Source organism: Mastomys coucha, unplaced genomic scaffold (assembly GCF_008632895.1).
Source record: "Mastomys coucha isolate ucsf_1 unplaced genomic scaffold, UCSF_Mcou_1 pScaffold21, whole genome shotgun sequence".
In the NCBI taxonomy this organism is placed as follows: Eukaryota; Metazoa; Chordata; class Mammalia; order Rodentia; family Muridae; genus Mastomys; species Mastomys coucha.
This window is the reverse complement of record NW_022196904.1, coordinates 9,352,850-9,371,079: the sequence shown is the minus strand read 5'-3', so window position 1 is coordinate 9,371,079 and position 18,230 is coordinate 9,352,850. Positions and strand designations below refer to the sequence as shown.

The window sequence follows — 18,230 nt, the reverse complement described above, 5'->3', positions numbered from 1 at the left end:
GGTTAAGGTTTTCTCCTGGTGGTCGTGGTGGTGGACTATATTAGGGTGAAGCTAAAGTCTGCCTTTTATGGATCAAACTTTGCTTTCTAGTTTCTGGATTTTTTTTTCTTGTTTACCTACATATTACACATCTGTGAATGGTTATACACATCCAAAACAAAAGAGAACACTACCAATTTTGATTTAAAAATTTTAGATGTTCTTGTTTTGTAAATAGATAAAATAGACATATGTGCTAAAACTATTGGGGAAAAGGTAAAAGAAATAAATAACATACTTAAAATCCAATATGATTTCTTCCTTCCTTCCTTTCTTTCTTTCTTTCTTTCTTTCTTTCTTTCTTCCATTTTTTGCCTTTTTTTTTTCTCAGTATGTAGCCCTGGCTGGCCTAGAACTTATTATGTTTATCAGGTTGGCTTCCAACTCACAGTGATCTACTTGCCTCTGCCTCTGAGTGCTGGAATAAAAGTTTTGTGCCACTATGTCCAGCTCAGTGGATAACTTTTCAAAATTTGTGAAATCAAAGTAAGCCAGGCATAATAAGAACATAATATTCATAAATTAATTTTCATATATGTATGCAGAAAAGCTGCAATAACTTAAACAGTATTGGGGTAAAGGGTCCTTTAATAGTAGAATCATAAAAATAAAATGTTAATTTGTTGGAACATGCAGAGAACCTCTTGACCTATTAAGAGTAGCTTTTGAGATGCATGAGTAAACTTGCATAGTTGAAAATGCTTGTGCTCCAGAATTAAAAGCCAATGTGTGTCATTTACTTCCTTCCTCATTAGATTTAATACAATGGGGCTTTGGAGCAGCTTGGCTTCTTGAGCTTTGTTTTGTCCTTTCCTCTAAAAATGTGAAGGAAAGAATCTACTCTTCTACACAATATGGTTTGGATTGGATTCAAACTTAAGGAGAAATGTCCACAGACATTACTTGTTCAAAAATGTTCTTTTGTGAATGTGATGAACTATCTTGACAGTCCCAGCAAGGACTCTTGATGACTCCATTAGTCAGGGTTCTCTAGAGAAACAACTGAGTGGACAAATGAATGAACTGATCTATCTATCTATCTATCTATCTATCTATCTATCTATCTACCTACCTATCTATAATCCATCCACCCATCAATAGAGGGGATTTATTAAAATGGCTTACTGGCTGTGGTTCAACTAGGCCAACAGTGGCTATGTATCAATGGAAGGTCTAAAAAGCCAGAACTTGTTCAGTCTAGAAGGCTAGATGTCTCAGCTGTATATATCAGAATCCCAAACAGGTGGGATCTAATGCCATTGAAGTAGTGGATTTGCCAGAGAGAGTAAGAACAAACAAAGTGAGGATTTCTTTCTTCCATGTCCTTTATATAGGCTGTCAGCAGAAGGTATGGGAGGTTAAAGGTGGATCTTTTGACCTCAAAAGATCCTGATTAAAAATGGGTCTTCTAAAAAAAAAAAAAAAAAAAAAAAAAGCTGGACAGTGGTGGCGTACTCCTTTAATCCCAGCACTTGGGAGGCAGAGGCAGGTGAATTTCTGAGTTCCATCTACAGAGTTAGTTCCAGGACAGCCAGGGCTACACAGAGAAACCCTGTCTCGAAAAACAAAACAAAACAAACAAACAAACAAAAAAACCCAAAAAGCAAAAAAAGGTCTTCTCAAATGGCTGTGGTGGCTCATGTGTTTAATCCCAGCATTTGGGAGACAGAAGCAAGTGGATCTTTATGAGTTTGAGGTTAACCTGGTCTATAGATCAAGTTCCAGGACAGCTAGGGCTGTTTTACAAAGAAAGTCTGTCTCTTTTAAAACTAATTAATTAGTTAATTAATTAATTCACATTACATCCCAATATCAGCCCCCTGTCCTCCCACTGACCCCTCTTTCAGTTCCTTTCCCATTCCCTCTTTCCCTTCTCCTCTGAGGAAGACCCCTCTCCAAATCCACACCCCCACCCCACCCCTCTGCATCAATTACTGCAATACTAGGCACATCCTCTCTCACTAAGGCTGGACAAGGTGTCCCAGTTAGGGCAATGGGATCCACAGGTAGGCAACAAATTCAGGAACAGTCCTCACTTCAGTTGTTGGGAGACTTGCATGAAGACTAAGCTGTACATGTGTTACATATATGCAGGGAGCCTAGGTTCAGTCCATACTTGCTCTTTGGTTGGTAGTTCAGTCTCTGGAGCCCCCAAGGGTCCAGGTTAGTTACTCTGTTGGTCTTCCTGTGGAGTCCCTATCCTTTTCAAGTCCCTCAATCCTTCTCCTGACTCTTCTACAAGACTCCTCAAGCTCCATCTAATGTTTGGCTCTGGGTCTCTGTATCAGTTCCCATCAGCTGTTGGGTGGACCCTTTCAGAGGACAGTTATGCTAGGATTCTATCTGCAAGCATAATGGAGTATCATCAATAATGTCAGAGATTGGTTCTTGTCCATGGGATGGGTCTCAAATTTGGGCTAGTCATTGGTTGGCCATTCCCTCCATCTTTGTCCCTGCACATCTTGTAGGCAGGACACATTTTAGGTCAAAGGTTTTGTGGATGAGTTGCAGTCCTTTTCCCTCCACTGGAAGTCCTGTCTGGCTACAGGAAGTGGCCACTTCAGGATCCATATCCCCCACTACTAGGAGTTTCAGTTAGAGCTATCCTCATAGCAACCCTAAGGCCTCCTCCATCCTGTTCTAGGTCTCTTGCATGTCCTAGAGATGCCACCCCCAGCCTATTTCTATTCTCTCTCCCCTGCTCTCCCTAAACCAGATCCTCCCTGCCCCACTCCCCTCCCTGTCTCCTCTCTCACCCAGTTTCCTCCTTCCATCCACCTTTGATATCTATTTTATTTTCGCTTCTGAGAAAGACTCAATCAGCCTCTTTTGGGTCCTTCTTGTTACTTGGCTTCTTTGGGTCTGTGAATTGTAGACTGGTTATCCTGTATTTTATGGCTAATATCTACTTATAAGTAAGTACACACTGCGCATGTCCTTTTGGGTCTGGTTTACCTTACTCAAGGTGGTTATAGTTCTATCCATTTGCCTGCAGATTTCATGATGTCCTTGGCTTTAATGGCTGAGTAGTATTCCATTGTGTAAATGAACCACATGTTTTTTATTCATTCTTCAGCTGAGGGACAGCTATGTTGGGTCCAGTTTCTGGCTATTATAAATAAAGCTGCTATGAACATAGTTGAGCAAGTGTCTTTGTGGAATGGTGGAACATCTTTTGGGTATATGCCCAGGAGTAATTGGTAAAACTGGGTCTTGAAGTAGAATTATTCCCAAATTTATGAGAAACTGCCAAATTGATTTTCATAGTGGTTGTACAAGTTTACACCCTCTTCTCCTTGCTCCACATCCTTGCCAGCAGGTGCTATCACTTGACTCTTTGATCGTAGTCACTCTGATGGATGTGAAGTGGAATCTCAGAGTTTTTTTGACTTGTATTTCCCTGATGACTAAGGATGTTGAACGTTTCTTTAAGTGTTTCTCTGTCATTAAGAATCCTCTGTTTAGCCCTGTACCCATTTTTTAAATTGGGTTATTTGGTTTGTTGTTGTCTAACATCTTGAGTCTTTATATATTTTGGATATTAGCTTTCTGTCAGATGTCAGATCTCTATGAGTTCGAGGCTAGCCTGATGTATACGCTGAGTATATGGTGTGTTGATTGAATTCCAGGACAGCCAGGCTGTTCCACAAACAAACAAACAAACCCACAATATATCTTAAAAACAAAACAAAACAAAATAACAACAAAAATGGGTCTTCCTACTTCAAATGATTTAATTAACAACAACAAAAAAAATCTCTCGCAGGTGTATCCAGCTACTTTGATTTTAGTTAATTCCACATTCAGTCAAGTTGACAACCAAGAATAGTTGTTACAGTGACATTAGACCCCCCCCCACAAGTAATTCAAGATAATCTCTCGGTCTCAAGATAGTTAACACAGTTCCATCTGTAAATTCCCTTTTGTTATGTGAGGTGATGTTCATACTTGCTTATCTGTAGGTTAGGATGCTCTTCAGTAGGAGAAAAGGGGCATCATTCTGGCTACCATAGGAAAGGTGTCCTTTATACACATAATTAGATCCTCCTAGCCACAGACGACACATCTACCTCTTAGCTGTGAGCAGTTAGGAAAGAGAATAGCCAACATTTTGACATCTAATGAGGGCACCAGGTTTTGTTGCACCAAACAAGGATGAAGACGGTCACAGTCAATATAGAGGTCAGCTTGAGTGAAACTCATCAGTTCCAGGGGAATACTCTCAAGTTGAGTTTTTAGATCTGAGGGCACTTTATGGTATAAGTTTCTGAACTTACTGATAGCAGAGATCTTGAATTGAGTGAAGTCTCAGTGTCTAAGGAAACAGCCAGGAGATGGAAACCTTGGCAGAAAGCTTAATTTGGGAGTGCTTGAAAGGAAAGATGGCTTTCCATGGTAGTTCAGGGGAAAGAAAGGGTGAGTATTTTCTCCAATTAGGGAGAAAGCCACGTTTCAAAGGATTCTTAGTGAGTGAGAGCAACATCTGTAGGGTTCGTGTGCGAGACCTTCTCACTCATCCCTTGTCTAGGTGCTCTATTAGGAAGCCATGCTGAGGATGCCTGGCAGTCCAGCAGCAGGGGTTAGTCCTCAGTGTAGCCATATGGATTGATTCTGTTTCCCCTGTCTCTGTGATTAATCCACAGACCTATATGTTACTCTGATCTGAACCACTCGCTGAAGGGTATCTTGATGACAATTGGGTTAAATGAGTAATCACGAACCGGGAAGCCTATAGTTTTACGATTAAAGATTTGGAAAATATATGAGGTTAGAAAATGTCCTCTAAAATTGTCCCTGAACCTGTGACTATTATTCTCATGAAGGACCAGAGACTTTGCATATGTACTAAATGTGTTTGTGTTAGGAAGGTTATCCTGGATTACCCAGGCAGCCGTGTGCCTTTATAAAAGGCAAGCAGAGAGATTTGAATACATACATTTACATACACAAAAGAAGGTGGTGTCACCACAAAGACAAAGGTTGTAGTTATGTATCCATAAACCAAGGAATGACCAGGAGCTGGTAGGGGCATGGAATTAACTCGCTCCTGAAGCCTCCATGTGGAGTGTAACCCTGCCAACTCCTTAATTTCAGACAGGGATACTCATTTTATACTTATGGTTTCCAGAGTATAAGAAAAAAAATCTTGATCTTAGCCAAAAGGCCGAGAAGTAATAAGAAAAATCTTTTTTGTTTTTTTTTTTTTTGGTTTTTCGAGACATGGTTTCTCTGTATAGCCTTGGCTGTCCTGGAGCTCACTCTGTAGTCCAGGCTGGCCTCGAACTCAGAAATCCACCTGCCTCTGCCTCCCAAGTGCTGGGATTAAATGCATGCGCCATCACGCCCGGCTGAAAAAAAATCTTTATTAAGATTTATCTCTTGTTTTAAGATACTAAGTTAGTAGTAATGGAGTTAAAGTAGTCATAGGAATGCAAAAGAAGTACATTCTGCCTATGCGGGCAGCTATCATGTAATTGGGAGCTAATACAAGAACAAGTGATATATGGAGCTAGAGAGATGTATCAGTGGCTAAGAACACTTGCTGCTCTTCCATTGGACTCGGGTTCAGTTCCCAGCACCTACATCGTGGCTCACACTTGTTTGGAACTCTAGTTCTAGGGTAATCCGACAACCTCTTTTTTGGTCTTCTTGGGGAGTCAGGCATGAAAGTAGGCAAAACACCCATACACATTAACAAAAAAAGATAACCAATATGAAGACAGCTAAGGGAAAGATGGAAATTAGTGTTTGGAGTGATTGCTGAACTGCTAGATCATACTGATGTTATATCTGTATTTTTGATCCAACTCTCCAAGCATATGAATGACAAATTCTCTGATGGTGTTAGTCCAAGGTGGGCTAACTATTAATAGTTACAGAATATCATTTATAGAACAAGATCCATTTTTGTGTTTGCTTTTTGTTTGGATTTGTCTAAGATTTAAGCATGAATCTCTGTGTGTCATCAACTGTCATTTAGTTTTAAATATTTTATTATTTTAAAATCATGTGTATGTGTGAATGTGAATGTGCATATGAGTGCAGGTGCCTGAAGAATCTAGAGACAGCATATCCCCTGGAACTGGTGACACAGGGACACAGGCAATTGTAACATTTCCTGATATGGATGCTGAGAAGTGTACTTGAGTCCTTTGCAAGAACAGTATGCCCTGGAACCACTGAGCCATCTCTTCATCTCCTAAAGATTAATTTTTATGTGCATTTGTTTGTGTGTATATGTGCACCTGTGTGTGCAGGTATCCTTTGAGGCCAGAAGCAGATGTTCGATCCCTTGGAACAGGAATTTGTGAATAGCCCAAAGTGGATGGTGGGATCTGTACCCCAGCTGTCTGATAGAGCAGTAAATGCTCTTAATTGTTCAGCCGACTCTTCAGCCCTGGAATCTAGTTTTAAAATGGCTTGGCATGGCAGTCCACTTTAATGCCAGCATGTGGATTCTGAGGTAGAACGGTGGCAAATTCAACATTAGCCTGAGCTTCTTATGGTGTTTTGGGCTAGCCTGTGATACATAGTAAACCCTGACCTCAAAAAAGCAAACTAAAACTGTTTTTAAACTGATATATGTGGGCTTGAAGATTGCTCAGTGGTTAAGAGCACTGGTTGGTTTTCCAGAGGACTTGGATTCCATTTCCAGCACCCACATGCTGGCTTACAGCTGTCTGTAATTCCAGTTTCAGGTCATCTGTCATCCTCTTCTGGCTTCTGCGGGCACCCGGCATGCATGTGGTACACAGGCATACATGCAGGTAAAACACAAATGGTTTTTTTGATATATGATATATACATGCATACATATGACATATCAATATATATATACTGACAGGTCTAAAGCCCTCATCCTTGCAAATCAATGACATTGGTTTTTTTGAAACGATATTTCCTGTATCCTAGGTTTACTTCACATTACTGGGTAGCTCAGATGGCTATGACTTTGTGATTCCTTATCTCCCTTTTGCTGAGATTAGAAATCTCTACCATAATACCCAGCTTCAATGGATTTTCTAAAAACCTGTTCTTCCTTCTGTGTATGTGTCTGTGTGCACTGTGAGCAAATGGATACCCATGGAAGCCAGAAGTTATCAGGTCCCCTGCGACTGGAGTTACAGGGAGTCTTGAACCACCAAGCATGGGTGTTGAAAATTAAGGCAGGTCATCTTCAAGAGTAGCAAGTGCTATTATTTGCTGAGTGTCCTCCCAAACTCCCTCAATGGATTTAATATATAGAAGTATGTATGTGTCCATCATATAGATAACAACTGTACAACTTCCAAAAACCCTGTACAGAATAAAGGTAACTATTATCTTGATTATCCATCATTAAATAATTTTTTATTTTCTTGTATCTGGTTTTTTACTCAACAATGTTTTTAAAATTTATGCTAGTTACTGTATCAGTAGTAGTTCAATAACTTCTGAGTATTATTTCACTGAGTACCTGTACCACATTTTGTCCCGTAGTATTAAAGGGCTGCTGAAATGCTTGCAGTTTTTTCCCCCCTTAGGACTAAAATGTCTATAGAGAGCACCCCTGTCTCTCTCTCTCTCTCTCTCTCTCTCTCTCTCTCTCTCTCTATATATATATATATATATATATATATATATATATATATATATATATATATATATATATGTATGTCATTTGGGACATGGCTTACATATTGTGAGTTATTACTGTTATATCCTCTTGGGGAATTTCTCCTTGAAAGGGATTAGTTTTTGAATCTTTGCCAGTTTGAAAATGTTTACTCTCATATATGAATGCTATCTGTGAAGAGGATAATATTCAAAAACTGCTGTCCTTTTCTTACTGGAAGGAATCCTTTCCTGTCCTCAAGTACTTAGGATTTCTGAACAGAGACCAATGCTGTGTCTAATCTCCATTTTTCTGTAAGGACTTTTGTTTGAGCTTATCGTTATTCTTGGCATCTGAACACTGCAAAACAATGGTATGTCTTTAATTCTGCATAGATGTTGGTTTGCTATTAGAACTAAGAAGTTGCACCCCTCAGTAAATAGTGTAATGCTACTGACAACAAACCCATTGATAAGTTATACCCTGTCTGGGGCTGGTGAGATGGCTCAGTGGTTAAGAGCACCGACTGTTCTTCCAGAGGTCATGAGTTCAAATCCCAGCAACCACATGGTGGCTCACAACCATCCTTAACGAGATCTGATACCTTCTCCTGATGTGTCTGAGGACAGTTACAGTGTACTTACATATAATAATAAATAAATATTTTTTAAAAAGTTATACCCTGTCTGATTTGTTTGCAGTGAAAGCATAGAATATGCAGTAGAAATTGTGATATAACCTTCAGCCTTCTTCAAATATTTTAAAATCATATACACATTGATTCTGAAGAATATGCTAAAGGATGTATGATCTCTCTGAATCTTCAAGGTTGATTTTTTTTATTATCTATGATGAAGAAAGATATGTTGTTGTTGATAGCATTTGTGCACAAATTGGCTACCCATTGAAATAATTTTATCAGACATTGATCATCAGACCCCAAGTCCCTGTTTTTTGAGGCAAAGCAAAGGGGCTTGTAGTAAAGAACTGCTGGTCTGTGACTGAAGGAAGTCATGTTGACAGTCTTCACGAATTTTGGTAATTTATTTGTTTATGGCCCCCAAATCACTTCAGCTTTCCCCATCTTTATAGTTTATCTCTAATGGCAAATAAAATTGAATGTCAACTCTACTTCTATATTTATTATGTGTGATGATATTTCTCTACCATACTTGAATTTCCTGGTTTAAAATAAAAAGCTGTGTCTTTAAAGTTATTATCTTCAGTTCCAGTACTCAGGAGGCAGAGGCAGAGGTAGGAAGGTGAACAATTCAGCATAATTCCCTGCTACATAGTGAGTTTGAAGCCAGCTTGGGATACATGAGACCTTGTCCAAAGAAAGAAAAAGGTAAAGCTGTTGTTGAAAGATTACAAAATTAACTTTCCCCACAGAGAGTTCTCCAGTATGAATCCTTACATTGAATACCCAGAGTGTGAAGCAAGTATACCTAGAGGCTTTTGTACATTGGGTACACAGTACAGTTCTCTCAGTATGAGTTCTCTGATGTTGTCTCCTGAAGGTCGCATGTGATAGAAAGCCTTTTCACTCACTACCCCTCCCCAGCATCTAATTTTTGATGTAAAGAGAAGGACAACTTGTCAAAGATCCCATTTCTGTCATTTTTCTCCTGTCTGACTTTTGAAATGTACTGAGAGGATTTTTTCCTCAGAAAGACTCTTCCATACTTAGCACACTTAGAAAGTCTGTCTCTTGAGAGTCTTGAGGTCCAAATGGATGTGCCATGTGTAAAGGCCATTTTACATTTATATGAACTCCATTCACTATAGTATGATTTCTCTGCTGTCAAAGCATACACTCTGAAGAGATGCAGGGTTGGCCTGGAGCTGAGAAGGGGTCAAAGCATGCCCCAAACCTTGAATTTTCTCAGCCTGAGAGTGGCAGGAGTTTGGCTGTTACCCCCTCCCCATCCCACTCATCCCCCACCCCAAGCCTCCTCCCTCTGGCACCAATAGACCCCAGCAACCTGGCTTCCTAGGCACAGATTGTCCTGGTTCTTGTAGCAACTGATAAGCTCATATGTCTCCAGGGTAACAAGGGCTGGTTGCCGTTTATCTGAGTGCTGGACCTAAAACATTCAGGGCTTGACTTCCTTTGTATATGACCTTATAAGGTTCTTTCCCCTGGCCCCCTCTGTACTGGAGTATGCAAATAAAACACCCTAAATGTTCTTGCCCCAGCCAATGCCCTAATAGTCATTCTCCTTAGGGTGTAAATATCTCCTGCCCCCTCCTAACAAACAAGCTATCCTCCAACACAGTCTACAGGATATTCTTTCCTGTTGTACTCAGTGCTGCTCAGAATCCTCTCTGTCCCTGTACCTGGCTCCCCCTGCCATTGGGCTAGTGCAATAGTCCGATCATTATCATACCAGGACAAAGCAGGACTTTTATACTTAGGATGTCTGTATTGTCTGCCACTGGCCCATTCTGTTGAGTCAAATATAGTAAAAAGATCTGCATAGCCATTATTCATATTATAGCCATATTTTTATATTTAAAGGTGAAGGGCTACCAGATGATTAAGCAATGCTCTTCTAGGAGACTCAACTGAGGGTCATTATATTATCATATTTCATTTCTTACATTTAAGTGGGTTCCTCCAGGAATTATTTTGCATGTAATAAGATTTGTGTTACATTAATAAAATTTTTGGTGCATAGATGTAATATATATGATTTCTAAAAAGAAAAAAAAAGACAGTTGAGATGGAGCATACCAGCACTCAGGAGGGGGAGGCAGGGAGATCAGAAGTTCAAAGTCATCTTGTATAACTCATTTTTAAAAATTCAATATATTAGTCAACAGTATTCCTGTACTCCCTACTCCCTTGCAGTATATGCAATACACAATTATTCCATATAAAATAAAATTCAGTATATCACATTTTCCCCCAGTGTAACATTCTGAAAGTTGTATAGTATATGGCCCCAGGTTGTTTCCACCCCATCCCCCACTACAGATAGTGTTCTAATAGAATCTTGAATGTTTATACTTGCAGTGGATTAACCTTTACTGCTGGAGGGCCTGGGAGAAGTGTGTGTGTAATTAACGTTTTTGTTTAAGATGTATTTTTAGTTATGTGTATGCATCTGTATGTGTACGGCACTTGCATGTGAGTCCAGGTCCCAGAAGAGGCCAGAGAGAATATCAGCTCGTCTGGAGCTGGAACAGCAGGCAATTGTGAGCTGTGAGATGTGGAAGCCGGGTCTCCTAGCAGAGCAGTAAGTGATCTTACCTGCTAAACCATCCGGTGGCTCTTAACTTTTAAAGATATTGCAGGATTGTATCTTTCTGAGGTAACCAGTAACAATTTACTTTCCTATTAGTAGCCATGGAAGATTATGTTAGCTCTCCTTTTAATTTTGCTAGCCTGATGACTCATAAAGTATTTATTTATTTTATTTTATTTTTGATTAGATTTTTATGTATTATTGGTGTGTATGTGTGTGTATGTGGAAGTCAGTACAATTTTATTTATTTATTTATTGTTTTTATTTTTACTTATTTACTTTACATCCCACTCAGTGGCACGCTCCTGGTTACCTCCTTCTATGATCCTTCCCCCTTCCCCTTCTCCTCTGAGCTAGTAGAGGCCCCCATAGGTAGCCCCCACCCTTGCACATCAAGTCTCTGTGAGGCTGGGTGCTACCTCTACTCCTGAAGACAAGACAGCCCAGCTAGATGAACATATCCCATGTACAGACAACAGCTTTTGGGATAACCCCTGCTCCAGTTGAGACCCATATGAAGGTCAATCTGCACCTCTGATACCAATGAGTGGGGAGGCCTAGATTCAGCATTTGTATATTCTTTGGTTGATGTTTCAGTCTCTGAGAACCACAAGGGTCCAGATCTGTTGACTCTGTTGGTCTTCCTGTGGAGTTCCTATCTCCTTAGAGGCCATAATCCTTTCTCCTGTTCCTCCATAAGAGTCCCCAAGCTCCATCTGCTGGTTGGCTGTGGGTGTCTGTTTCTGAGTCTGCTGCTTGGTGGAGCCTCTCAGAGGACAGCCATGCTAGACTCCTGTTTGTAAGCATAACAGTATTATTAATAGTGTCAGGGACTAGTGCTTGCCCATGGGATGGGTCTCAAGTTGGACTGGTTATTGGTTGGCTGTTCCCTCAGCCTTGCCCCACCCCCACCTGTCCTTGCATTTCTTGTAGACAGGATGAATTTTCAGTTGAAAGTTTTATGGGTGGATTGATGTCTCTGTTGTTCCACTGGGGTTACTACCTGGCTACAGGAGGTGGCTTCTTCTGGTTTCATATTCTTCATGTTGTGAGTCATAGCTAAGTACACCCTCACTGATTCTTGGGCATCTTCCTTCTCACTTCTTGGAGATGCTTCCTACCTCCCCACCACCATCAGTTGCAGATTTCCATTCATTCCCATAGACATCTGTCCATTGCACAAGTTCCTCCCTACACCTGATTCTGAGCCCTCCCTTACCTTTTCCCCCCTCCCAGTTCCTTCCATCCATTTGCTTCTTATGACTATTTTATCCCCGCTTCTAAGTGAGATTCAGGCATCCTCATTTGTGCCTTCCTCCTTGTATAGGGAAGTCAGTACAATTCTATGGCGTGAGTTTCCTCCTACTATTACATGTATTCTGGAGAATGACCTCAAGCCACCAGGCTTGCATGGCCCACATATTAGCTGCTGAGCCATCTTTCTTGCCTTATTTTTTTGTCACTTTAACTATCATTTCTGTCATTATGACAAAGCCCGGTCAATATATCATATATTCCATAACTATTTTGCTTTCTTCTTTGATTTGACTATTTAGAACTTTTCAGTTCATTCCAGTCTCTGTTCGCTGAAGATCTATATTTTTGTTATTTGTTGATGTATTATCGTGTGTCTCTTTTCTTTGTACTTTTTATCATTAAGTGCTAGGAGCATACAGTTCTTCTGTTAACATTTAGTGTACTTTTCATAGACATCCATGGTACTTCTGAGAATGTATTTAATATATTTGAAGTGTATGTTATGACTTTTTTTTTAAAAAGAAATGTCTTAAGGGTTCACAAACATGGATATAATGCTTTTTGTTTTTTCATTTTTTTTCAGTAAACATGGTGAAAATATGTCAAATTGGGAGAAACAAGTATTTTATAATGTTAAGATGTTAAAACACAAAGCACAAGGCTGAGGTGTATTTTAGTGGTAGAATGATTAGTTCAAAGCCCTAGATTCAATCCCTAGTATGTGAGTGAAACAACTCCAACATGCATTGGAAGACTTATAAAAAGTGCTTTGTTTTAACATTATTGGTCTGTACATTTTGTATTGGTTGGTAGTCAATATTTGTATTTGGATTTATTGTTTCTGTTGTGTTTATTCCTATTTATTACTTCAATATCAAATCAAATCTGAGGAGTGTCCCTGCAGATATCTAGGCAGGGAAGCAAACCCCAAGAAGAGATACAAATGAAAACTCGCTTCAGATTGATTTCAGCAACCTGGATCAGACTTTAGGGAATCTAATGCAAGGCAGTTCATTGTCAGTATAGTTAAAACAGTTTCCAGGCAACAATCAGTCCAGTCAGTCTAGTACCAGGTGCATAATAAAGCTTAATGTGTGACTACATAGAGACTCTTTTACAAAATACACATGACCATGAGGGTAGGTTCTATAGCTAAAAGGCTATCTACTGTGTTCTCTGACCAATAGCATAGAGGTCAGCAGGACATCGAGTAAGTGTGGCATCTCCTTTAAGAATGTATAATGGTTTAAATAGGGAAGAGTCTGAAATAAGCATTCTGGGGAATTTGGGTGAGGCATGCCTCTATAGCAAAAGGTCAGTGAGTGAGGTCTGCCTCCACAGATAGCAAAAGGTTATCAGGTCATTAACATACATAATTCATTCTCAGCTTTCTGTATGGAACACAGCTAGGGAATTGATTCTACCTCCTCTTGTTGAGGAGACACCCTTTGTGATTAATATTACTGGTTCCCTTAGTGCTTCTCTGGGAGTGCAAGGACCTTGGTGGCCCCAACACTATATTCTATGAGTCATTTTGTTTTGTACAGTTTTTTGTTTTCCTATTTCTGGTTGTTTGTAGACAGGGTCTCCCATAATCCAGGCTGGCTTTAAATTCCTGTTCTGCCTCCACAGCCTAAGTGATGAGATTACAGACAGGTATGCCCAGGTTTTTGTCTGTTTGTTTTCTTTACAAATGTTGTTGTGAATTAAGCTGTTTTTGTTTTTTGAAGTTAGGGTCGTATATATTACAGTCTGGCCTTGAACTTGTGATGTACCTTGAGCTCCTGATTCTTCTGCCACCACCTCCCAAGTGCTGGGACTATGTACCACCATCCAACCTTCAAAAAAGTTTGAGTTGTGTGTAATAAATTTGAGACTCAAGCTGTTTAGGTACAGAAAGCTTTCCATTCTAATGGTAGTTCCTGTGTTTGCTCCCTTGTATTGGGCTAAGAGCCTTCATCTTCTTCTCTTACAGCAGTCTGTAGGAATTCCTTGTTAGTGGCCTGTGATAGCTGGCTCATCTCTTAACTGGTTGCTGGAGCCTTGTTTTTTTGTTGTCCACAACATTGCATGGGTCATGGTAAGTGTCAGTCAAGTGAATGTGGCAGCTGCAAGCACCTTCCTTATCAATGGAAGCAACAGTTCATTTCTCCTGTTTTGTTTCTGGTTCACCTCTTTGGTGTGTGAGCAGTTCAGTCAAGTCTATCTAAGATGTCACAGAAAGGAAATCTCTCCCAAAGGAGAACAAACATCTAAATCTGTGAGTTTCTTAAAATGTCTTTTTCCCTCACTTAGCCTATGGGCAGAAAGAGAGAGAGAGAGAGAGAGAGAGAGAGAGAGAGAGAGAGAGAGAGAGAGAGAGAGAGAGAGAGAGAGAGAGAGAACACTTGCCTGGCTTCATCTGTACATGTGTCTCATGGGCGATTGTATCTTTCTTATTTGAGAAGCTGTCTTCTCAGAAAACCCAGGCTATCTGACCTGTGAACTTCTGGTGCTTCTTCTGTCCTCTTTCCCATCTTACTGAAGTCATACAAAGATTGTGTGACACTGTACTGAGCTCCCCACCCCCTTATTTAAATATGGTTCTGAGAATGGAACTCATTGTCACGTTTGCATAAAGCACTTTTACCTGAGGAACCATCATGTGTCCTGAACAAGTTTTGTTTTTGAACACTGTCTCACCCTGTAGCTTTGGCTCATCCGAACCTCACTATGTTGACCTCCAACTCAGAAATCCACCTGCCTCTGCCTCCTAAGGGATTAAAGGGATGTTCCACGATGCCCAACAGTTCAGTGTGTATCAAACACAGCTTTACAACCACGAGCATAACCAATGCAGAAATCTTTTATCACCCTAAACAGTCCCTTGTAGCAGATTTACAACTCTGATCTGCTTTTGTTGGTATTATTGTTTTTTAAAGAGACTTATTTATTTCTATTTCATGTGTATGGATTTTTTTTTTCTGTATGTTTGTCTGTAACCCACTTATGTGCAGTGCCTGCAGACTTAAGAAGAGGACAACTGATCCCCTGGAATTGGAGTTACAGACTGTTGTGAGCTGTCATGTGGGTGCTAGGAATAAAACCTTAGTCCTCTGAAAGTGCAGCCAGTGCTCTTAACTACTGAGCCACCTATTCAGAACTGTTTTCTTAAAAACAAAACAAAACACAAAACATTTTCTTTCTTGTGTTCAAAATGGAGAAATACAGTTGTAACGTTTTTGTTTGTTAATCTTCATTGTCAAATTGTCTGGGTTCAGAAACACCTAGGATATTGGTGAACTACACCTTTGGCGTGGGCCTGGAGAGATGGAGAAAGTGGTTAAGAGCACTTATTGCTCTTCCAGAAGATTAGAGTTCAATTCACAGCACTCATGAGGCAGCTTACAACTGTCTGTAACTCCAGCCCTTGAAAATCTGGCACCTTTTTTTCTGGTTTTGAGGGCACTGCAGGCACGTGATGCAGACATACATGCAGGCAAAACACTCATACACATAAGGAAAAAAATTAGACACAGCTTATTTCCACTAAGGATTGTCAAGAAAAGAGGTGTATTTGGCTGAATTTTAGTATTTTCACCTATAATCGTGTTTTTGGTTAAACTGTGCAGTAAATAAAAATAAGGCTCTAGAACAAAATTATAACATCGGGAGAGTCCTGGAGATGCTGAGGTAGGAGACTCTCATACCCAGAGCCAACCCTCTCAAAAGACAGAATCCTGGTAGAAAATGAATATCCGCGAGTCATCAATAACTTAGTTATAACTCTGGAAATAAAGGTTAGGAGACGTTTCTTCTTGATCGCAATGGCTTACTCCTGCCCTTCCGCAGCTGCAGGTACTGGTGCAAGACTCAGATCGGAGTGCACAGCGGTCTGACAGCTGAACCTCCAGGACGCGTGCGCACCCCAGGATCGGGTCTGCGCACGCGCAGTTGTTGCGAACATGGCCGACGCCGGCATCCTGTAGTGAGTCCTTCCGCGCCTCGGCGCCTTTCTGTTCCTTAGCTTCCCCTCTGAGCGTCTTGCGGGAGGGAGTCGAGGGGTGCTGGGGGTGGTGGCGTGCAGAGCGTTTGCGTCGGGTTTCTCGCGGGCCGTGGGAGTTTCGGGCTCACCCGCAGGGTGTGAGCGGGGACATCACTGTCCTCGTGGGTGTGTACGCCCCCGGGTCGGAGGAGTTCCTGTCTGGCTGGTGTAGACGCTCCTCCGCGCTGCTACCGGGTGAGGCTCTCCCGCTCTTTCCTGTTCGTTACTTATGGCGTCCTTGTTTCAAGCCCGGCCGTTCTAGGTGGTTTTGCGGAGATCCTTTGGGCGCCTGGCTTTCTTTTCTGCCGGTTTCGCGCTGAGTTGGCTGCCAGACTCCTGTGAGCGGCGGAATCTCCCCTTTTCCGTGGAATCTTTCCATGGAAGGGGTGGTTTCCCCTTCACTCTTGGTACATGCAAAATCAGTCAATCAATCCGTCCATCCGTCCGTCAGTCCATCCATCATCTATCTAACTATCCCTCCCTTCCTCCCCAGGGAGGTTCATGGCGTCCCTCCTCTGCTTTGTGGCCGGTTCGCTATTTCTTCCTTGGTTTTCAGTGGTTTTATTTCCCTGGAAAAACATGGCTTTTGTTCATCCTCCTCCAACAACTTTTCTTCCATTCTCCCCCTGCCTTCTTCTCCTAGTCTTCTAATTTGAAAGATTTCACACCCACAGCTAAATTGCAGGCATAATTTAATAGATAATGACAAAACATCCAGATTATCACGTATTAGCATTTTGCTACATTAGCTTTTCCTTTCTCTTAAACACATGTCCACTCTATTTTACACACGTAATGAGTGTAGCACAGGCAGGCGTGATAGTGTGTGTAGAGGCTGGATTACTAGAAGTAATACTGTGAATATTCTGACACTACACTTTGCAATTCTTTAGTGAGGATTCTCTTTAAAATGTGAACCTGGCTTTTTTTTTTTTCTTCCTTTCCATGAGCAAAGATTGGTATCCTACCAACCTCCCAGTGGCTACACTACTGAAATTAATGTTAATTTTGTGGGGTTGGAGAGACTGTGATTAAGAGCACTTACTGCTCTTCAGAGGACTTGAGTTTGTTTTCCAGCACCCAAGCTTTGGGGCATATAGCACCTGTAATTCCAGCTCCAAAGGATTCACCCAGGTATCCAGTGCACTATTCTGGCTTTAGAGAGCATTGAAACATAAGTGGCAGGAAACATAGATGGCATTCACTCATATGGGCACACATATACAAATATATAAAAATAAATCTTACAAAAAAAACAAATGTCTCTGCCAACAACCTTAACTGCCTGTTTAATCCTCGAGGAGGCACGAAATTCCATGCCCCAACTCTGATCTATGATAGAATGTTGTTGGGGCCAATCATTGTACAACTTATATATTAACTATAAGTTTTTAAATGGATTGTTTCAATGTTCATTCCAGGATCATGTGTGGCATTAAGTTTGTCTTTTCAATCACCTTCAACTATTAATGCTGTTTCTCTTTAATAATTTTGTAATGTTTTGATAGATGTTTCTTTCTTTCTTTCTTCCTTCCTTCCTTCCTTCCTTCCTTCTTTCCTTCCTTCCTTCCTTCCTTCCTTTCTTTCTTTCTTTCTTTCTTTCTTTCTTTCTTTTTTCAAGACATGGTTTCTTTGTATAGTCCTGGCTGTCCTGGAACTCACTCTGTAGACCAGGCTGGCCTCGAACTCAGAAATCCGCCTGCCTCTGCCTCCCAAGTGCTGGGATTAAAGGCATGAGCCACCACTACCCAGCTGGATGTTTCTTAAAAGACATAGGGTGTTACCTTGTGGGGTGTGCCTTTGTTCAGTGCATACTGACACTGACAATCCTTTTCTTGCCTTGACAATAATCACATAAATAAAACATAAGTAAGGTTGGTAGTGGTCAATCTTTGATCATGTGGTTAAAGTGCTTGCTGTTATTAGTAAATCATTCTTGGGGTTGCTACTTTAAACTCTTTGTTACTTTTTTGATTTGTAAATGCCCAATATTCCTGGATTTTCCTCATTTTCATGTAGTTAGATGTTTCTTTCTTTCTTTTTTTTTTTTGTTTTGTATGTTTTA

The 18,230-nt window shown here is 40.7% G+C and overlaps 1 protein-coding gene across 2 annotated transcripts in view; it reads left to right on the top strand.

Annotated features, from left to right (window-relative positions):
* The first annotated feature begins 16,069 nt into the window (after positions 1–16,069).
* Positions 16,070–18,230, top strand: part of Znf329 (zinc finger protein 329) — a 17,079-nt gene continuing 14,918 nt past the window's right edge. The window contains exon 1 of one of the 2 annotated variants that reach the window (XM_031385360.1): positions 16,070–16,108. The gene's annotated coding sequence lies outside the window, so the exon portion shown is untranslated. The other variant, XM_031385361.1, reaches the window with a different exon arrangement.